The sequence below is a fragment of the Stegodyphus dumicola genome, chromosome 5 (genome assembly GCF_044657685.1).
Source record: "Stegodyphus dumicola isolate Sdum_Otavi_A_Nest chromosome 5, ASM4465768v1".
Lineage (NCBI taxonomy): Eukaryota > Metazoa > Arthropoda > Arachnida > Araneae > Eresidae > Stegodyphus > Stegodyphus dumicola.
This window is the reverse complement of record NC_140772.1, coordinates 88,158,663-88,179,841: the sequence shown is the minus strand read 5'-3', so window position 1 is coordinate 88,179,841 and position 21,179 is coordinate 88,158,663. Positions and strand designations below refer to the sequence as shown.

General features: G+C 30.9%; 1 protein-coding gene across 3 annotated transcripts in view; it reads right to left on the bottom strand.

The window, feature by feature from the left end:
- LOC118181836 (cell adhesion molecule Dscam1-like) overlaps window positions 1-21,179 on the bottom strand; it is a 1,419,238-nt gene that overhangs the window by 936,698 nt on the left and 461,361 nt on the right. The window lies entirely within an intron of this gene.

Below are 21,179 nucleotides of genomic sequence, written 5' to 3'. Positions count from 1 at the left end.
AAGGTGGAATCCTATTGTACTGTCACACTCAAAGGTCACTAAGGTCCTTTTACTTATTCATTGTCGAACAAATGCATAAATATAAACCACTACCAACACTTTTATAACTTTGGGTTATGCATCAATTACATCACCTGCCAGATCTACTTCTTTAGAGGGGTGTCCGGATACATTTGGCCAGATAGTTGTGTACCGCATATATTTTAATTAAACGTCAAACGATGATTACGCAACAGCGCAGCGAATTTTAAACTACGTTTTATTACGTAGAATGTAAAGCAGAATGCGAGATCGCAAAATGGATAAATTATAATATTCGTGTATTTAATTATGGCAAAGCACACGAGGACTATCTGCCTAAGGGGAGGGATGTCTTCGTGTAGGACTTTCTAAGGGAGACTGGCTCGTATACACGTTACACATGGGGAAAACCACGAAAACGCCCATGCAGTCAGCCCGTTCGCGGGATTCGAACCTCGGACTGAACTACCAGTGTTCAGCGACTTTACCGCTCAGCCGCTGGTGGGCCAGTTGTAATATTGAATTTATATATTATCAAAGAAAACACATAAAATAATCGCATTTGGGTGGTACTGAAAATATTCTAAAATTAGGTACAATATGGAGTGTAAGGAAATTTTCACTTAATGCAAGGTCACATCGAAATCTGAGTTGAAAGCAGTTAAACTTTCACTAAGTATGAAAACAAATCGAAGTAAACTAGCCGACATTTTTCTTGAATTCTGACTAAAAAGATTCTAGATAAAAATATTATTTCGAAAACCAAGTTATAATTTGAATCGCGAAAAATAAATAAAATGCGACTTTATATTTAAGCAGATAACAGTGTACTTAAAAATCTCAAAATAATAATTGAAACAAGTTCGTGGACCATTAAAGCTGCAAAATGAAATTTCCTCAATCGCAAAAAAACTGACAGTTTAGGAAGAATCGTAAAAAGCTATTTAAGTACTTCTGTTGGAAGAATATAAATGCTTTTTAAGAATAATGTTACCAGAAAATAACACATTTTGAAGAAAAGCATTAATGATTAAATGCGAACAATATTACAAACTAACTACCTTTGGTAGTAAATGTAACTGAAATAATATATAAATGCTGTTTTTTACTTTCAAGTTTAGTCTAATCTTACAAATTTAATTTATTTCTTGGAATTTTATATAACATTTAATTGCTGGAATAAAATTTAATTCGATATTTATATTTATTATTACATATTATTTTATCGATATTTATTACAATGACTTCAGAAAATTTTTTTTACTCGTGTGTATTTAGTTCTTTGCACCAATACATTAGTTGATATTTAATCTGCCACCCAACTAGAATAGTGCGGTTTAGTGACTCTACCATACTGGAGGGCAGGGTCGAATCTCGGAGAAAGTATGGAGGTTTTCGAGAGGTTGTTGGTAGGGAACGAGGAGTGGGACACCTCGGACCCGCCCAACCAAGTGCTCACCTTCAAGACTGGAGGCGGAACGGTCACCTGCATGGTGCCCAAGTCTCTTGCCAAACACAGGTATATCTTGCCTCCTTGCCAAAATTAGTTCTGTGCTCTTGTTATGATATTAGATAAGCGAGGTTATTCACAACAACAACGACAGATTCTTAATCAAAAATTAAACAAGAATCAAAATTATAATTAAAAACACTGTAGAGACATTAGGTATTTTGGAAGCAGGAAAGATGGAAAATATGCAACGCATTTGCCGGGAATCGAACCGCAGACCTTTTAGTTACGCGCTGAGCATGCAGACCACTGCACCACGGAGGCTCGCTAAAAAGGGGGAAAATACCTTATATACTCCCTCTTTTAAAGGGCGACTGGGGTTTTTAGGAGATCCAATCACCAAATCCTGGGGGAAAAGAATCATCATCCAACACCCTTTTAGTTCGGGAGCCACTGCAGAGACATTAGGTATTTTGGGTCCAGGAAAGATGAAAAATATGCAACGCCTTTGCCGGGAATCGAACCTCGAACCTCACAATTACGTGCTGAGCGTGCAGACCACTACACCATGAAAGCTAGCCAAGAAGGCGGGAGAAATACCTTATAACACGTACAAATGTGCAGTTAACAAATTAACAATCAGTAATGTTTTTACAATGAGACAACGGGTTAGACACCAGTCCTTACTTATCCAGTCCAGCTTCTTATTTCACTGTAGAGAGATACTTTGTATTTTATTTCCCACACTGTTATCCTCTTTGACTTATATTTTGCAGCCAGGGGTGTGCAAACTTAAGTCAAATAATTTTATATGAAGTTTAATCAAAATCTAAACTGATTTTGCAAATATTAAAATTAGAATAACATTTAAAGTACATAACGTTTCAGCAATATAACTAACTAACTAACTCTTGTTTCATTTTACATTCAAAATCAGATAAAACCAGTATTTCTATTAGATTTAAAGCAAATTTGCAATAATGCATCTAATATTGTAACATCTATAATTTCACCTTGTATTATCATCTGTAAATAAACACAGGTTACAAAGCAGTTCACATTAATTTGTAAATAGATACATTTTCATTTATAGGACCAGAAATGTTCCACCTAAATAAGATAAAATTTCAGAATATGCTACGATACATAAATACGTCAAATAATTTGAATCACTAAAATGCTTTAATTTTTCATCGAAACAAATGCATTTCCTCTAGATAATCTTCCTGAAATGGTCATTAAAATGCAGTCCCATCATTAATATTTACACTTATCCGGAATTCTTAAACTTATTGGAAAGAGAAACCTTTTAAACTCCTAATAATAACACAATATTTTATTTGTTTATACCTTAATCTATTTACATATATAATCGAAGATAAGTTGTTATTTTTGTTATTATTATTATTTTTATTCCTAAAGCTTTGCTAGAGAATGGAGATTTTGTTTCAAGTGAAAAACTATTCTTGAATTTTCCAGCTGTTACAACATTAAATTTAACATTCCTACTGATTCAAATGTGATATTCTTTGAATTTCTGTGCATTTTCCTTTATTTTATTCATATATTTTTAGTTTAGATTTATGTACAACATTTACTTTCGATTAATATCGCATGTAAAAACGTAGTTGGATCTCCTATCCCTAAACGTTGAATAACTTAGACCTCAAGTAAAGACAAAAAGGAAATGGTGTCTCCTGTTCTATCAAGGGACTCTCGAAACAAATTCACAGTCCTTATTCGCAGTATGCAGTAAAGGAAGAAAGAGGGGGAGAACGAAATACGTCTCTCACAGTTTACTTCGTTCCACAGCCGACACAAAATTGTCTAACAGCAATTCCGCGTTGCAGCGAAGGGAATTGTGTCAAGAAACGTCACGTGGTATTAGATCACGTGTTGATCCTCGAGTCACGTCTAGAAAAAAAGACCGACAAACTTTCCGTGAGTTCACGCCACTGTTGTCGGGGTTTCACTTATATCCGTGGTTCGTTTTTCTTTTCTGTTCCATCGAAAAGTTTGCTTTTTTTTACGTGTTTCGGTTTTGACCGATACACACTCTTGTTTCTTTTTTACTCTTTATTTTTCGTTTTTTTTTAAATGCGACTGAGGAAGAATTTTGAGAGTCTAAATGGGTTTTAGAATCTCCAGCCAAGCCCTCCACGTTCGCTTTAAAAGCGTTCTCAGAACATAAGATGCTTCTTTCGCAAATTGAATACTCAAGGACAACATGAAGGAGGATTTCTTAAAAGAAACTGTGCATTCAAATTTGGCTTCTTGTCAGTATATTGGGACCCTGCATAGCCTTTTGCATTTTTGTTAAATTGAAAATCGCACTTAAAAGTAGGATACACTATCATTTTGTAAAGAAAGGAAAGAATGTCACATTCTTCAATAAAATTTACTGCACAGTTTTATAAAATTCTTAGCTATGAGAAAGGAATTGTGTCTCTTTAAGTCACGTGATGCAAGGTGGAAAATAAAATCGGGATGTGTTACATTTTAGGCAGTTTTATTTCTCCTGTTTACTATATCGATTTTCAAGCTAGGTATTCAAGTGCATTAGTTAATATCATTTTAACTTAATTTACTAATTAATATCATTCAGCATGTTAACTTTATTTTAAATTCAACTATAGATAATTAGTGTTGGTGATGAATATTAAGATTACTTTGAAATGCGCAGCAACACTTGTTACTTGAGAAAGATAATTAAGAATATTACAAGAAACTAAATTTATTGAGGCAGACTGGTTTCACAGATATGCAACTGTTTTCCAAGAAAGTATAAATCACTTTACTAGTATCAAAAGCTTAAAGTTCCTATTCTGATTGATATGATAATTTTACGGCAGCATATTATAAACCCTGAAAAGGAGTTAAAAATCGATTGTGATTAATAAAATACTTTGCATTTTCAAACGGCAAAATATGATACTGTAATTGGATGACGTGTGCTGCTTATCAATATGAAAAAAATTGTCGGTATAATTTCCGGTATTCATATGAAAATGTATGGAGGCTCAACCTGCAGAATTACATAAATGTGGAAAAAGAACTATATTCAGTGATGAGAAGGAAAATCTACATAAGCTTAAAAGGCTGCGGAATATACAAATGCTTGCACCTACGTTATTGCTAGTGTACCAGGAAGTTTTTCGGTTTGTTACGGGCACGCTTTCATCCAATCCTGAGCATCAGATGTTCATTTAAAAAAGTATATTTACAAAGATTTTAAAATACTAATTGACAGACGTTAACTTAAAATTTGTTAATTAAACAATAAATATTGTTGAATGGTAATCTAAAAACTTTAAGGGAAAATGAAGGTCTCTTATTTTAGACTAAAACATCTATTAGTTGTTGTTCTTTGAATTCAGTTTAAAGCCACTGTTAATTTTATCAGACTTTTCAATATAAAAAGTATTTCCTATTACAGTTTCTTTCTTATTAACATACTTAGTTGTGATATTTTCCAGAAAACGACAGTCAAACAAAATAAAAAGAATGGATTAGAGAGCATCATAAGAAACAGCACCTCTTAAGGAAATGTTGTGCATATGTGACAGACTTTTCAACAAAATGAAAGGAGTTTCGTAATGTGGGGGTCGTTTTAGATAGGGTTATAGAAGAGTCCTGTATAGTGTAACAAGTATTTATTAACATGGATGTTAACAAGTTACACACGGACATTACGTTTAACTTTAAGAATATTACAGAGCAAGAGTCTGATACAATCTATCAAGTGGGACGCTTGGCTTTTACTGAAGTACTTCTGTGGCTACTCACTAGAGGGCAGCCTTGTTGTTACAGTTAGTCCAACAGTTTATGTTAAAGGATTGGTTACACTAATATAATACATCTACGTATTCATGCATGCACGCACACCATTAACCATTACTGATGGATGGACGGATGGACGTATGCATAATTAATGATTATAAGCGCTTATGCATGTATGGTATGTAAAAATATATATAAGTCTACTTGCACGTATTCTATATGTATGTTTGCAGTTATGTGTATGAATATATGTATGCAAATGCATAAAAATTATAATAATAGAAATAGAAATAAAGAAATTTTCTTTGTTTAAATTTAATTAAATTTTCTTCCAGTAATCATTGAATTTTTTAATAAGATCTAATTTTTGCTTTTGAATCATCGTCTTGACAATTCTGCAGTTTAGTACATGGAAAGGTTTTTTTTACCTCAAATTTCTGACGGTAGGAAGTAAAAATGTATTCTTACTGTATGAAATTAGAACAAACAAGCAAGAAAACAAGCTCTCTTTCTTACTGTTGTAATTAACGCCGCCCCCTAATAAAAGAAAGAAAATTACTATCGCAAATTCACATTCGGGTTGATATACATATGTATAATTATACGTCTTATATATGTAAGATATAAAATATGTATGTATACATTATAATTTAAATTAACAATAGCCTCTTAATGCTTAATTTGATTTGGGTATATCCCCTCTCTATTCTAAAAATATAAATAACATTTCGAGTCTTATCCGTATCATATGAATTTCACATAACGCTGGTGATGTAAATGGAACTAAAACTAAAACAGACAATAATAATTTTACAGAGTTATTAATTAGCCAATCATAATTGAAACCGAAACTAGCTCATTTTAAATTAAGATTTCATATTGAACACAAAGGACCTTTGCTTCTATAACTCGATTTATGATGCTGGTTTGTGCTTTTCTTCCTATTGCAATAGTACCTGAAATATAACTGTTCTGAAATAGGCACGATTAATGTATGAAGTATTTGTCGCCGCAAATGTTTATTGAAAAATAAAGACAAAATTTTAATCTGATAGGCTTCAAAGTTTTCTATTCATTAACGATCAACATCTGCGAAATGCAATGTCTCAGGGTTTAAGCCATCCTTCTTTCTGCAACATTACGTCTAAGTCTTCACTATTACATATATGTATATATATAAAAGTAATCTCTCGTATATATATATATGTATATCACATAAACGTTCTGCCAAATTGCGAGCAAAATATTGCTTTCATAAATTTGCAATCCCTTTTATTATTTTTGAGGGACAACAAAATGTAATAGTAAATGACATATTTTCCGAGGGAATATATATGTTACTTTAATTTCTGAAATTTTATTTCATTTGAGTTCTGACTTTTCTCGTGTTCCGAACAAAGTACCACTTGGTAACAGAAATCCAATTCTGGGCATACGGCAGTTACCATGGGAAATAACAGAACTATTTAATAAATGATATCCCATAGCTGGCTGATGGGGCCAGTTAGACCTTCACTGCTTTGAGCTTTTTTTCTTTTCTCCTTTCCCTGCTTTTGTAGCTGCATGTTTTGCTACATGCTTCAGAGGACAAGGCAGTCAGAACAGGAATAATGACATAGTTGGCAGTAACCTGCGGTACAAAGAATGTCTGTTGATCAATGATTCAACAGTCGTGTACGAATTTGTATGTTCTTTTCATTTTGTGTTTCATTCTTTCGCCATTTGGTGGCGAGTCACGAAAAAGCATTTGTTTGGCAATGTTTTGTATACTTCACATATTTTGAAAGAAATTCTTTTATTCCTCAGTTCAGGCTTTCACTATTGGTACTTAAAAATTCAAACTGTTCGATATATTGAAGAATAAAATTCGTAAATGTGAAAATAAAGTGATATGGCGAATGTTAAAAAAGAAAACAGAAAAGAAAAATACCAAAAATGTTATTTTTTCAGTTATTTTCCAAAAGATATGAAATATTGTACATCATAAATTTTGTCCTAAAAACCAATTCCATTTTCGATTTTTTAATAGAATAGTATATAAATTTATGAAAAGATGTAATTATGAAATATGTCTCACGTGCGTGTGTGGATTCAAATTGATTGCATCGATTGCATAGAGTGAGTAAGTTTTGCGCAAAGCTTTTCTGAAAAAGTAAGTCTAAAAAAAGCCCAAACTGAATTTCAGTTACCATAGCAGTGGCAAATAAATATATAATGCACATTATTGGTAGATTACAATGTATCGCTTACTTCTTATGGATGCATATATGAAACTAATTACTAGTATAAATCCTCCTCTTACCAATAGTCTTGTATGAATGTTCGTAAAGCATTTACATCATTAAAATTAGCAACAAATGGAATGCTGTTTCACAAATATCTTATCGTTTTAAGTAAATCAAATATTTTAAGAATAACGTTACTCTTAGGCGCTTTACATTAAACAGAAATCGTAGTGTAAATGGTTGTCCATCAGCGGCCGAGCGATAAAGTCGTTAGATATTGGTGCATCGACCTGGGTTCCATTCCAAGCGAACGGGATGATTTAATAAGCCTTTTCATGGTTTCTCCCCTGTTTAACGTGGCTACGACGCAGTTTCCCTTTGAAAGTTCTCTACGAAGGCTTCCTTCCTCTTAGGCAGATAGCCATGTCTTGTTCTGCCGTCATCTAATAAACGAAACTGTAGTATAAACAAGGGAGACATATATAAGTGAACGAAAATTTTTAAAGTTAGATTTGTTAAAATTCTGGAAAATGTCTTAATTTACTCTAATGAGTGACTCCTGTCGAGCCCCGGGCCCACCAGCGGCCGAGCGGTAAAGTCGCTGAACACTGGTAGTTCGGTCCGAGGTTCGAATCCCGCGAACGGGCTGGCTGCATGGGTGTTTTCGTGGTTTCCCCCATGTGTAACGTGTATACGAGCCAGTTTCCCTTAGAAAGTCCTCCACGAAAGGCATCCCTCCTCTTAGGCAGATAGCCCTAGTGTGCTTTGCCATAATTAAATACACCACACCACACCTGTCGAGCCCCAGGAGATACATAATTTTGTACATATCAATGTATCTACTTTCAGTCATGTGTGGAACATTCACCGACTTACATGCAGAAATGCCAAATCGTTAATGTAACTACATTTTTAAGTTAATACCAATAGCAATTTAGTGAGTTAATATATATCCAATATATTAAACCCATATATATTCAATATATTAAACCCATTAGAAAGTAGAATGTAACCTTGGACATTCTACTTTCTAATGGGTTTCCTTGGACTTTACGTAATATAAATTTGTTGTTTCCAGCCAAATACTGCGACTCACATTTCCCCATGCAGAAGTTCTCACATAAGTAGATATTGTATTTCTTCAAGTTGGAATATGATTTTAAAATAACAAACTTTTTTAAATATTTCGTACGGAAACTAAGTTACAAAAATAAAATATAAAAGAAATATGCAAACATGCTCGGACACATATAAAATAATAACAATGAACAAACAGAAAAAAATATTAAAAGCAATGTAATAGTTAAAAACAATTTTACGCTGTACTTTTAACTCTAGGGAAGTCTAATATAAGGAATTATGTTACTATTCCGTTTTGAAGACCGTAAAAAATTGCAGCGAAAATGTATACGCAAAAGCGCCAAATCTAGCAAACGCACCCATTTAACAGCGCACCAAATCTAGCGTACGCGCTGATTTCAGATTGCGTAAGTTTATATATTCTATATTTCTTAAGACGCCATTGAAATACTAGTTTAATTTTTAAATCCTTTTTTGATTTTAAATCCTTTTTTAATATCCTGTGGATGGGATCATGGGGAATTGCCCATGACGAAAAGTCGGCAAGAGAATTTTTAGTAAAGTGCAGAATCACTCACTGTTTGACGCGTTTTTAAGAATTGCACATACTCGGTATCCATGTGTACATCGGCCTATTTTCACTTTAAAAAAATCCCAGAATTGCACAAAAATGGCACTACGCACACCCTTGGCTTTATCTATGTACACATCGACCTATTTTCACTTAAAAATTGACAAAAATCCAATAGTTTTCACCCTTGTAAAAAGCGGCAAACAAATAAGTGACCGATTCTGCACTTTACCGAGAATATTTTCAAAGAATAGTCATCATTCATTATAGAAAATTACGTTTGAACAACCAACAAGATGGAATTATGCTTTAGCGATAAGTCGGTAGAGAAATAGCGATGCAGGCATCCATTCAGTTATGTTTAGCAATTTTTATATAAATTATAATAATGGTTTGAAACAGTTATTTACTCTTATGCTTCCATTCAGTCATCTTTAGCCTTTTTCATATAAATTATAATAATAAAAAAGTATTATATGAAATTAACCTTTCATCTAAATTAAAACATCAATCTTAGATAGTTATTTACTATTATACTTCCTTTCTTGCCGCAATTATTAGGGTTGCCGCAATTATTTTTGGCAGCATTGTCATCAACAATAATTTGACGATATTTTACGGCCCTCGAAACCGAATAGTACCGGAATTATTATAAGTTGAGAAAATGTAAAATAAAGTTGGCTGAAAAAGAGAACGATACGCACGCTGATAATTTAACTTATAATAATGCATTAAAAATTATTATTAAAAATAGCAACTGTAAATTTAAGTTTAAAATAGTATATGTAACACAATGTATTTGATTATGTAACATTATAATAAATGTAAAATGATTCTTGATTGATCATTCTTGATAAGTCTGAATACAAATCTAAAAACCTGAACCAAATTTAAGCGAAGGGAATATTTGCTGTCCAGTGTTAATGAACGTCGATGTATGTGCTGAACTTCGCGCACTGTCACCACTGAATCTCGTGTCATTAAGTCGTTGTTACTACGTAGACAGAAGTATAGTTAATTATGATTCATAATAACTATATTAAAAATGTTGAAATTACATCAGTATTTATTGAAAGAGAAAAAGAATGAAACAGGCAGAAAGGTAGCAGATGCGACACAAGTAATGATATTAAATTTGATAAAAATATTACGCATAGGAAATCGGTAACAATTAAACTGAAATATGTGTATAAAAGAAAATCTATTAAAGACAACATCAGGTAGTCGAAGAAAAAATGGAAATGTAAGTGAATTAGAATATTTTTTTTTTCAAAAAGAAAGAAACGAAGAGACAGGGAAGACTTAAAAGTAACTCATCAAAATATTTGAATCTTCGAGTGCTTTGGGGATTACAAAAGATAAACATAGTTTCAAAGGACAAAAATCATAGATGTATAGTTTGGAACAAATGACATTAAATTTAATGAAATTGAACATGAGCATCCCGTAGATTCTAAGAATGAGATACTGTAAAACGTACGTATATTTTATTCCGATAGAGTTGGAGTGATGTCCGTACAGCTATGAGCAACAACCTAATGCGAAACGAACTCAAACAGACTCAAATTAAACTTTCATGTACTTAAATGTCAGTTCCTCAGAGTGAAAAATGATCAATTCCCTCAACTAGTAGATGATTTTCTTTTATTAATATGATAGCTAAATGCATTATATAAACCATTATTTTAAAAGAACGGAAATGTGAATTTATTGAGCCACACAAATAAATCTACTTATCACAGGGAATCTTTTTCTTCCACAAAAAAGCCTATTGGAATTTAAATTATGTCCACATGTTCATCTTAAATTTTTGTGGATCCTCTAACTTCCAATTAGAGTAATCTATAAACCCAGAATGAGTTACGTTATTTATAAAACGGTTATATACTCTCGATTTTAAAAGACTACCAAAAATCTAAAGACAAGTGCAGAGAAGTAATATTTTAAATCTATAATATTTTGCAGTGTTTTATGTTTGATGCGGAATGATACCTGGTTTGCGAATAACGCAATTAATAAAAAGATGTCATAAGCAAAAGTTATACATGTGAAAATATATTTAATGAGTTATCAAAATGCAAAGTACAAAGAATATCTGCAAGAGTCTTCAAAAATTCATATTATGTATTTGAATGCTCAGGTTAAGAAGTATTCTATATCTGGCTTTAAGAATCAAGCTGTTGTAAATTTCGGTAATGTAGTTTTTGACATCTTTGTGATCTCCTTTTTCTAAATCTCATAAACCTGTTTCTTTCCCGATCGAGTAGAGATCATAAACATGTCCTTCCTTTTCTGATCCCAGTCGAAGAACTTATGACAACTAAATGTAGGAAACGTAGTGAACATTACACAAAATCTACGTATCCCAAAACCTTTATTTCAACATTTCCATAAAACCTTTATTTCAACATTTCCATAAAACCTTTATTTCAACGACATTTCCATAAAAAATTACAAAGATATGTATTAATGAGCCATCATGTGGACAGTGTGTGTAGTTAATGCGGTAAATCATGTCAAATTTGTATTTTTGATAAATGCTGGATAATAAAAATCTCTTCCTCAGCATAAGAATAAAATACAAACCTCTTCTGTGGGACGTCCTAAAAATGATAAATTTGCAGTATTGTTCAAAACAATAAATTTTAATTTTTTAAAAATTTTGTAGGATTACCTCGCAATTCACGAAATACTGCTTCAACTATATAATTTTGCCTTTATCTGAAAATTTCATACTATATTTATTATTTATAGAACAAACATAATGATAAAAAGATTAAAAATTAGTTTATGTAACGGAATTTTATTATACGTATATCCTGGTTATTCCTCAAACATATTTCAGTAGTAAAAGAGATCATTTTATTTTATTTTCTATAATTCGCGTGTTTTTCTACTATGAATGTGGAACGCCGTGTAGTTCAAACTGCTCCTTCGTTTTCCGGAAAAGAAATTTAATTTTTTCAACTTGCTAAAGTCGCTTTGCGTGAATTGGCAAGCATTCTGAATTGACGAGCTTACAAACTCACTCATATGAGTGATTACTACTTTTACAGCTGAGAAATTTTAAACATTACCAGACAATCTGCCAGCCACCATCTCAGATTTCCGGACATTACAGATGACATAATTCCGTACCAACGACGTTATATGTCTTCAAACAAAAGGTTTTCATCACAAAGTTCAGGGCAATCCTGGATATCCTGTGTTTTATACGATGTTACGTAAATTCCTTCTTTTGCCCACTTGCACAGTACAGCCCATAGCTGCATGTAGTTTTTCTACATCTCACCTACTATATCTTCCTTGCATTCTTTGTCAGTTCATAATGGGAAGCGGATTCCAGTACAATGGATGTGTGGGACTATGCCTGTCTAACAATCAAAGATGAAAGTAAAGTACTTGTGATCCCGTCTTCCTTTGCTCGTCACCTGTCACTTGTAGGTTTTTCCAAAACGTTATGGAGTTACGTTCATACGTTTCGTTATGGAGACTCGAAATAAAGTTAAATGGATGCTTAATGACTTAAGAGGGAAAGCAAAATTTCATGGAAAGTAAATTTAGTATAAGGAAACATTTAGATCTTGTTAGTCAGAGAAAATTTCATACAGAATAATGCTTATGTTTTGCAGTAAAATAGAGTATACTGATAAAAATTTAACAAAAAACAATTCTAACAAAAACAATGTTGCATCAAAAAATGGGAACAGAATTTCAATAAATTAAATGCTAGATAGTAAGGAAAAACAAAAGCATCACTTTGTATTATACAGAGAGCTCAAGATAAAGGAAACAAGAGGCATTATGGGACTAAGAATCAGAATAGGAAGAAACAGGAATTCAGTCACTCACACACGGAGAAGTATAAATCAAATAAGGAAGGAAAAGGAAGTGATGGAGGGAAATAGAGGGCAATAAAATCCAGTAAGTCTCTATACAAGAAAATAGTAGTGAAACGTCCTTGACTGAATCACGCCTTTTATATGAATAAGAAAGTAAAGCTTGCAAAAATATGGAATTTTTTACAGGATTTACTGTCAACTTAATTAAGCCAGAAAATGTAATTATGCATATAAAAACTGACGAAGTGTATAGTCACTGAAGTACAAATCCTTTGTTTTGTTTCCTAAATAAGAGAATGAGCGTTTAAATTATTTTTCTTAATCTTTAATAAAAATCAACAAAAATATTTTGGTCACTTATATTAAATGAAGGCGTAAATAATTTATAAAACATCGCTGTTTGAGATATTCCTTAATGTTATATAAACTAGAATATTAAGCATTATTATGGCGCTAATTATTATTTTTAACTTGTTTTCTGGAATGTTTAAATATAAATATTTTAAATTTTAGATTGCGATGAAATTATCACTTTTACTAGTGCAATTACAGTGTTAATTTTGAAAGAAATAATTTTTGAAATTACTATGAAATTGTACTGTATAGAGAGTGAAACACAACGAGAATGAAATGATTTTATATATCAAGGTTAGAGAGCTTTTACCACAAATATTAAATTTAAATTAAAAAACCTCAATCTATCATTAAACTAATTTTTAATAAGATTTTATAATAAACTTCCTTTTCTTCAATTATTTAGATAAAAACAATATAATAAAAATCATTGATCTAATTTCTGCCACCACAAATATAAAAAAATATAAAACAATTATTCTTAGCCTGTCCAACATGCAACTAACACTTAACGAATAGCCTTAATATTCTTTGACTTGATCAGTTATCGAAACATTTAAATCAAATATAAATTTAAAACACCTTCAATAATTTTAACTTAAATACTTATCTAGTACAGTAAAAGACAAATACTTTTACAATTTGTTAGAATATTGGAGAAATATATATTAAATTTTTACATTACAACAAAGAATAACAAAATTGCTTTATCTTACAATTTTTAATTTAATAGCAAAGAGCTTCTCGTTCAACAGCTTAGTGAAAAACAGTATATTCTTACAGCAAAAGCAATTATTTTTGTTTATTTATTTATTTTTGAAATTTGTGCAGTATAACTTCGTTGCGAGTGTGAGAAATATACCTGTAGATTATTTTCCATTGTATGCAAAGTTCCACAGCATGTAACTTTTGATTACTAACAAAAGTTTACTTCTGTGTTGTACAAAGACACAGAACTCTTCTTCGGACCACAGAACCCTTCTTCGGCACGTTTATTCTCAAAAGTTATGAGATTGTAAGAATATTTCTTCTTCATTTCGCAACTATTTCTAAATTTCCTAATGATATCAATATAAATTTTTCAACTTATATTCCACATACATATTTTTTATTTATACGTTTCTCTATACAACTGAGCTGTTTTTTGTCATGTGATAAATTTACACATACTAAGTTTACCTTATATTTAAGTGCGTAAATAGCACATTTCTATTTTCACTACTTCTTTCTTTCAAAGATATGAAATACGATATTCAGGTTCCTTTTCTCTACTTCGAATAAACGTTTAATGTGATTTATTGGAACAAATGCATGGATGAGAAACTGAAATAATTTGATTGTATGGTTTTGAAAGTAAATGCTGAACTTGTATCGACTATAAAGAATTACCTGACAAGATCATGAAAGGTAATCTGAAATCCTGAGAAGTAACTGAAAAGTTATTTTTATGACAAAATTTAAAGCACGTAGTTTCATTTAAAATGCGTGCACACAACTTATTAATGTATAAGCCGACATCTTATTCACAAGACCTCTTACATTAGACTCAGGAATTAATCAACAAAAGGCTGTCCATATTAACAAATCTGACCGTATTTCAGAAAAATTGCGTGCGGTGCCCAATATTTAAACTTGGGCGAAATATTATAAAATGCATTCTTTAAGTTGCTCAGCATAGCGTTGATTTACATTCATTGTTGGACTGCAAAGAGTTTCCTGTAAATTCTAATCTAGAGAGCTCCATAAAATCAAAGATATTGTTTCTAGGAAAACAACAAGGTGATATGAGAAGAATGAGACAAATTTGGAAAAGAAATCTTGCACTGGAGAACTATTAGAATATTTTCAAAATCTGAGCGTTTTTCAGAGAACTCATACTAAAAGTACACTAAACATTTTAAACAGAATATTTCTATTTCAAATGCTCGGGAAAGGCAGCTTTCATAATGATTTTGTCCCATGCGCCATCATTTGGCTAATTAACGTATGTGTTCAAGATTGCTCAATATCTAGATACAGAATAGAGGAGTCTTTTCTATCCCGTATTATGTTCTTTGGATGTTTAATAAATTATTATGATCTCGAAACAAATCTTTTAACAAGAGCACGATTTATTGCTTTCCAAGTTTGGGAGACTCAAAGTTTCTTTCTTCTGCAATTGAGTTGTATAACAAGTTTGACAGAATTTCATAGTGAGTTGTATATCGTTAGTGCTTCTAGTACAGTTACAGTTGCAAGCTTTAACCTTTCAAATTTTAACTTTCTTTCCTTGCAAGTTTAGAAAGTTTTCCGTGAGGGTATTGATTCATTAAGCAGGTAGATTCAGTATGATTTTGCATATTAATCAAATCCATTCCAATCTTCTCCTATTGTGGCTACCAGTAACTTTGCGAATTCTGATAAAATATATATACGAATACAGATATAATATATATATATAATATGTATCAAATCATTCTAATCTATCAGTTAATAAAGAGCATATAAGTATATTAATGAATAATATAACACTTAATAAAAATTACATTAACAGAAATGAAATGTATCTAAAATATTTATTTTTAATATCTAATTGTAGCTCAGCTTAAAGAAAGAGAAAACGTTAGCACAATTTTTCTGTCTGTATAGATTTACTACTAAAAACCACTTTCTTCTCACTTACGCCAAATAAAATTCAAGAGCAAAATCACCAAATCTCTAAAATCAGCATAAGTTTTGAATTCTAGACAGAATTATCGTGTTTCTCTACATTTCTTTTTCTACACAGTATATTATATATCTTTAAAAGCTAGCAAATCGATCAGCAAGCCGCCTAGAAAAGTTAATATAAAAATGAAAAACGTATATAATAATTTTAAGGAGTCCAGCTAGTGTGTCATTTCGTAAAAATATTTTATATTTCTAATTCAACGTATCATGCTCTAAGTACATTTTTGTTTAATTCACTCAGATTAAAAAACAGAAAAACTACTTTTAAGAGAAGCATTTATTGCTTATCAATCCCTTAGTTTGCTACTCGGAAACAGAAAGTTAAAATCTGAAAATTTACTATCTTACGCTTTACTGAATGACAACGCGCTGGTTCGTGGAGATAATAAGCATTTTATTTGAGGCAGTGAAAACAGATTGCTTTCAAGTAGCCGAAACTGCGGATTAAAATTTAAAGATAAATATCTTACATTTTGTCAAATGGCAGCAGGAAATAAAATTGTTTGATTTTGAACAGTGTTGACACTTCTCGCATTCAATTCGCTGAGTTTGTTTAAAAAAATTCATTAAACTTGTACAAAATATGAATTAAACCTAAAACAAATTCGAAATTAAAAATTCGATCTTCCAAGGTGCCCATGCTCGGAAGAAGGCCTACACGTATTAAAAATATTTGGTTGTAGATTTCGTCGTTTTTCCACAGTACGAGGAGCATATATGCATACAGATTTTTCAATAATATATTTTTTAATGACACATCGAGACAAATTTTGGTGGCAGCAGTTTGAAAATTTATTCTAACACGAAAATAATACGGACAAAAAATGACTTCCGAGATTAATAACGCCTCTAGTACTTAAAAATGTTAAAAAAAATAAAATCTTTCACATTTTATATTACTTCCAAGGAGGCGTTTTAAAATTTTTTTCTGTGTTAGCTTTATTTATTAGATATCATGTTCTTCTCACTTAAACCACATAAAAATCCATTCAACAGCGGTATCACAAAATATTTTAAAACAGCAGATCTTTAGAAATTCCGATAGACCCTCACGCACGCTGGAGAATTTTTTTTTTTTTTTTTTTTTTGGTGGGGGTACAGTGTTGTCATTGCTCGCTTTGAAATCGTTGAGTTTGTTAATCAAAAATTCATTAAAGGTTTACAAAATATGAAATATATAATAAAACAAATCCAAATTTCGGGCATTCATGTGCCCATGTTCGGGTGAAGGATTTCATTATTCAAAATTGAATGGCTTTAGGTACCGTCTCTAGGTTTTTCACAATGCGAGAAACATACATACATTCCTGCAGATTCTCCATTATTCAATTTCTTTAAATATATTACAAGGCAATAATATTTGGTGGCAACAATTTTAAAAGTGTAACGGATATTTATAGTGAAACAAGGCAAAATTCTATTTTGAAACAAATAGCCCTCCAGGGCTACCACCCCTTTGGGATAAAAATCTAGTGTTTTCAGCACTTACACAAAAGCCACCTAGAAACAACCATGTATACATCACAAGTTCCAGTTTTTATCTCAAATAATAAAAAAAATATTCTAATTTATGCTCTTTTTAATTAGTAGCTAATATTACAAAATTTAAGTTATTTAACCAATGAAAAATATTGAAAATTTTTTCAGTTACACTGATGATTACTTAAGGATGAGAAATGCAAAAGCATGAATTCTAAAGACAGCTTCAAGTTAACTGCTAATTGCTAACTCCTAAATCTTATAAGCCCACCAGCGGCCGAGCGGTAAAATCGCTGAACACTGGTAGTTCGGTCCGAGGATCAAATCCCGCGAACGGGCTGGCTGCATCGATGTTTTCGTGGTTTTCCCCATATGTAACGTGTATAAGAGCCAGTTTCCCTTAGGAAGTCCTCCACGAAGGCATCCCTTCCCTTACGCAGATAGCCCTAGTGCGCTTTGCCATAATTAACTACACACACCTAAATTTTATATCTGATTCTTCCTGCGTCGTTTGTATTTTCACGCAGTGAGGTAATTTAAAACTGCGTAGGAAGCAAGCCAATAAGCATTTCAACTGGATATCTGGATAAAATTTCACATTGTCTTATATTGTACAGAATTAAATTTAACATTAATATAATCAGTTTTGCGTGTACTATGCTTAAAATATTTGGCAAACCTATTTTAAATTTCACGTTAAATAAAAGGGTAACTAGAATTTCCATGCTTGAAATTCTGGAATTGTATTAAAGATCTGCTAATTAGGAATTATTATTTCAAGTCTGAATTTTTTTTAACTTTATTCTTCAGATATAGTATTTTAATGAATTTGTTAATAACATTGGTATGCATGTTGTGGACTTCTGCTAATGTTGTTAAGCTTAAATTTAATGAACTAAATTCATAGATGCGAAGCTATTGGCTGCTAAGGCTACTGAGATAGAATGTTAATCATTTGATACTACATGATTTATCATTCGAGATAGAATGATAAATTGCTGCACTTTAAACGGAATTTGCACGGAAAATCTAATAAATTATTACACCCATAGTATGACTTTTCTTAATTTTATGAAGTTAATTAATTACATGTGATATTCACGCAGATATTAACTGATTTAAAAATTTATAACATTTCAAGGCCTTCTATTTTAATATTTAGAATTTTTACATAGGAAATATTTAATGAATTTAATCTAGGAAGTATTTCCATCTTAAGTATTTTCATATTAAATGCAGTTTAAAAAAAATCTTTTAAATAAATTGTTTTTGATGTTTCCCCTTTACATCAATTACGTAAAATGCGTAAGTCGTTAAATTCATTTTCTTAAAATATGTTCATTTTATTTAAAATCAAGAAAAATATTTCCGGTAATTACACAATAAATTTAAAATATTGGATTAGAAGAAAGATTAAATTATAAATATTTTATCTAGAATAGAAATGTTACAAGAAAAAAATATAATTATCTCCAAAAGGAAATTTAATAATTTCTTTACCAATAGAAACTTTCTTTCTTTGAATTTCGAAAGAACTAAAAAAAAAAGTATGAATTATAAAACTTTTCTTTTTGAATTTGTAGCTCAGATCGAACATTGTGTTTATCCTCTATTGCGAAAACAGAAAACTCATTAAAACATCGCATTTTTTAAGAAGAAATAATTAGTGAATTATTTTAAATTGCACATACTTCCTTTACTCTTACAAATCATTAATTATTTTTTCGACATAATTTCTGCTCCTAATTTCTTATGAAATGTGTTTTGTTTTAGTTTTGTGTAGCTATGTTTTAAAGAACAGTAACTTTAAAAACGTGTAATTAATTTAAAAGGTAAAATTTTCTTTGAGTTCTGGTTTCGCGAGATGTATTTTAACAAGTACAGAAAAGTAGCTTTTTGCTTTAAAAGTCGTTTTTTTTTTCAAAATTTAAACAGTCTATCTGTAAACGAAATTTTTAAAGAAAAGGAAGTTAAAAAACTACAATCTATATCATTAAACCTACTTCTTTCGCCTCAAAAAAAGAAATGAGCACAAATTTTGCATTTATATAAAATACTTTGAAGAATTGTTTAATTGTATCTGTAAGGCAAACGGGAGAAAAGAGGTTTTTTATACTTCTCTACAGTCACAAAATAATTATTTTTATAAATAGAAAATAGTACTTTATCTAGTTACAGAAAAAAGTTCTGTTTTTTTTTTGTGTGTGTGTTTGCCGAAACTATCACTTTTAATGACTATTTTTGCATTAAAAACATTTATTCTTTCCTTGATGCAAATTCTTTCAATGTACTTTTATTAGTTCTTAGCAGTTAATTCCATACGTGTATCTAGATGAATGAAAATAAAACAAAAGAGTGATGAATAACTTTAAGAAAAAATATGAAAGGAGAAAAGGCACTTTGCTTGAAAATATTCAATATCCTGAGACGTATTCCTAAAGAAAAAAGATCTATGACTCAGGTATTTAATTAATGTTATTTTATTTAATAATGCCAAAACTTGCAAGATGCATTTATTATAAGGTAGGTATAGGTAGGAGATGAATTATATTTATTTTTGGTTCTTTATATTTCCCGTCTTGTCTTTGGAAAGGGAGATTGATATTGTGTGATGTCATGATGATAGCTTATTTTTAAGGTAAGCTGCTGTGGTTTGAAAAGTATGAAAGGATGACGACTCTTATACTTTTTAATGTAAAAAAATGATAAACTGATAAAAAATGCAACATGTTTCGTATAAATGTAAGTAATGTATATGAAAAATATATTTATTCAATTATTATTAAATTTTATATTTATATAGCTTATTACTAAATTTTATCAGTTCACATGATCACATAATTAAATATTAATAATTATTTTTAAATTGTAAATTCTTCCTTATCCGCTTAAGAAAGCAACATATTTATCGATTTATTAAACTGCTTTGCAAGACTTGAACATTAAACTTATTTGACTCTAAGACTAGAAATGGGATGCCTTTACACTTTTCATTTTTGCACTTTTAGACTAAATTTGTCTTTTGCTTGGGATGATATCTTGAAATTTAATTTTGTCTGCTTTATAACTACTCAATAGTCTTGCAGTTTTACATACGTATGTACACGCTGCTCAACAAAAACAACAACAAAAAGGACAGTTTTCTATTCCCCGTTCTACTGGGCCAATGGACGAAAGTTTTTATATTTTTCATGTCTCGAAAGTTCGACTTAAAATATATATTAGATTTATAAATAGTGTTGTTTTAACATAGATATTTTGATATGAAATCGGATTTTTTTCTGAAATCACATACCGATTTCTTTCCATATATAGTTCTACGACTCAGATTCTGCCTAAATATTAGTTTTTATAAACTTTAGTGAGAAACTTAAAATTTAAAAATTTATTTTTGCTCAACTTTTTCAGTTTACGAAGTAAAATAATTCACTTGCCAAAATTCTTAATTTATATTAACCTATTTTTCTTGACACGAGAGGGAGAAAAAGCTGTCTCGTTCTTCTTTCAAATAATTTTAAGTGCGTAGATCATATTATCGCCTATGACAAATAACCCAAATTTCAAAACGCGCCAATATGCAAATTAACTTATATATTTGGGAATTCTGAATAAAATGTGCTAGTATTTTTTAAGTATGCTTAAAAGTGCATCTATTTTAAGATGAGGGC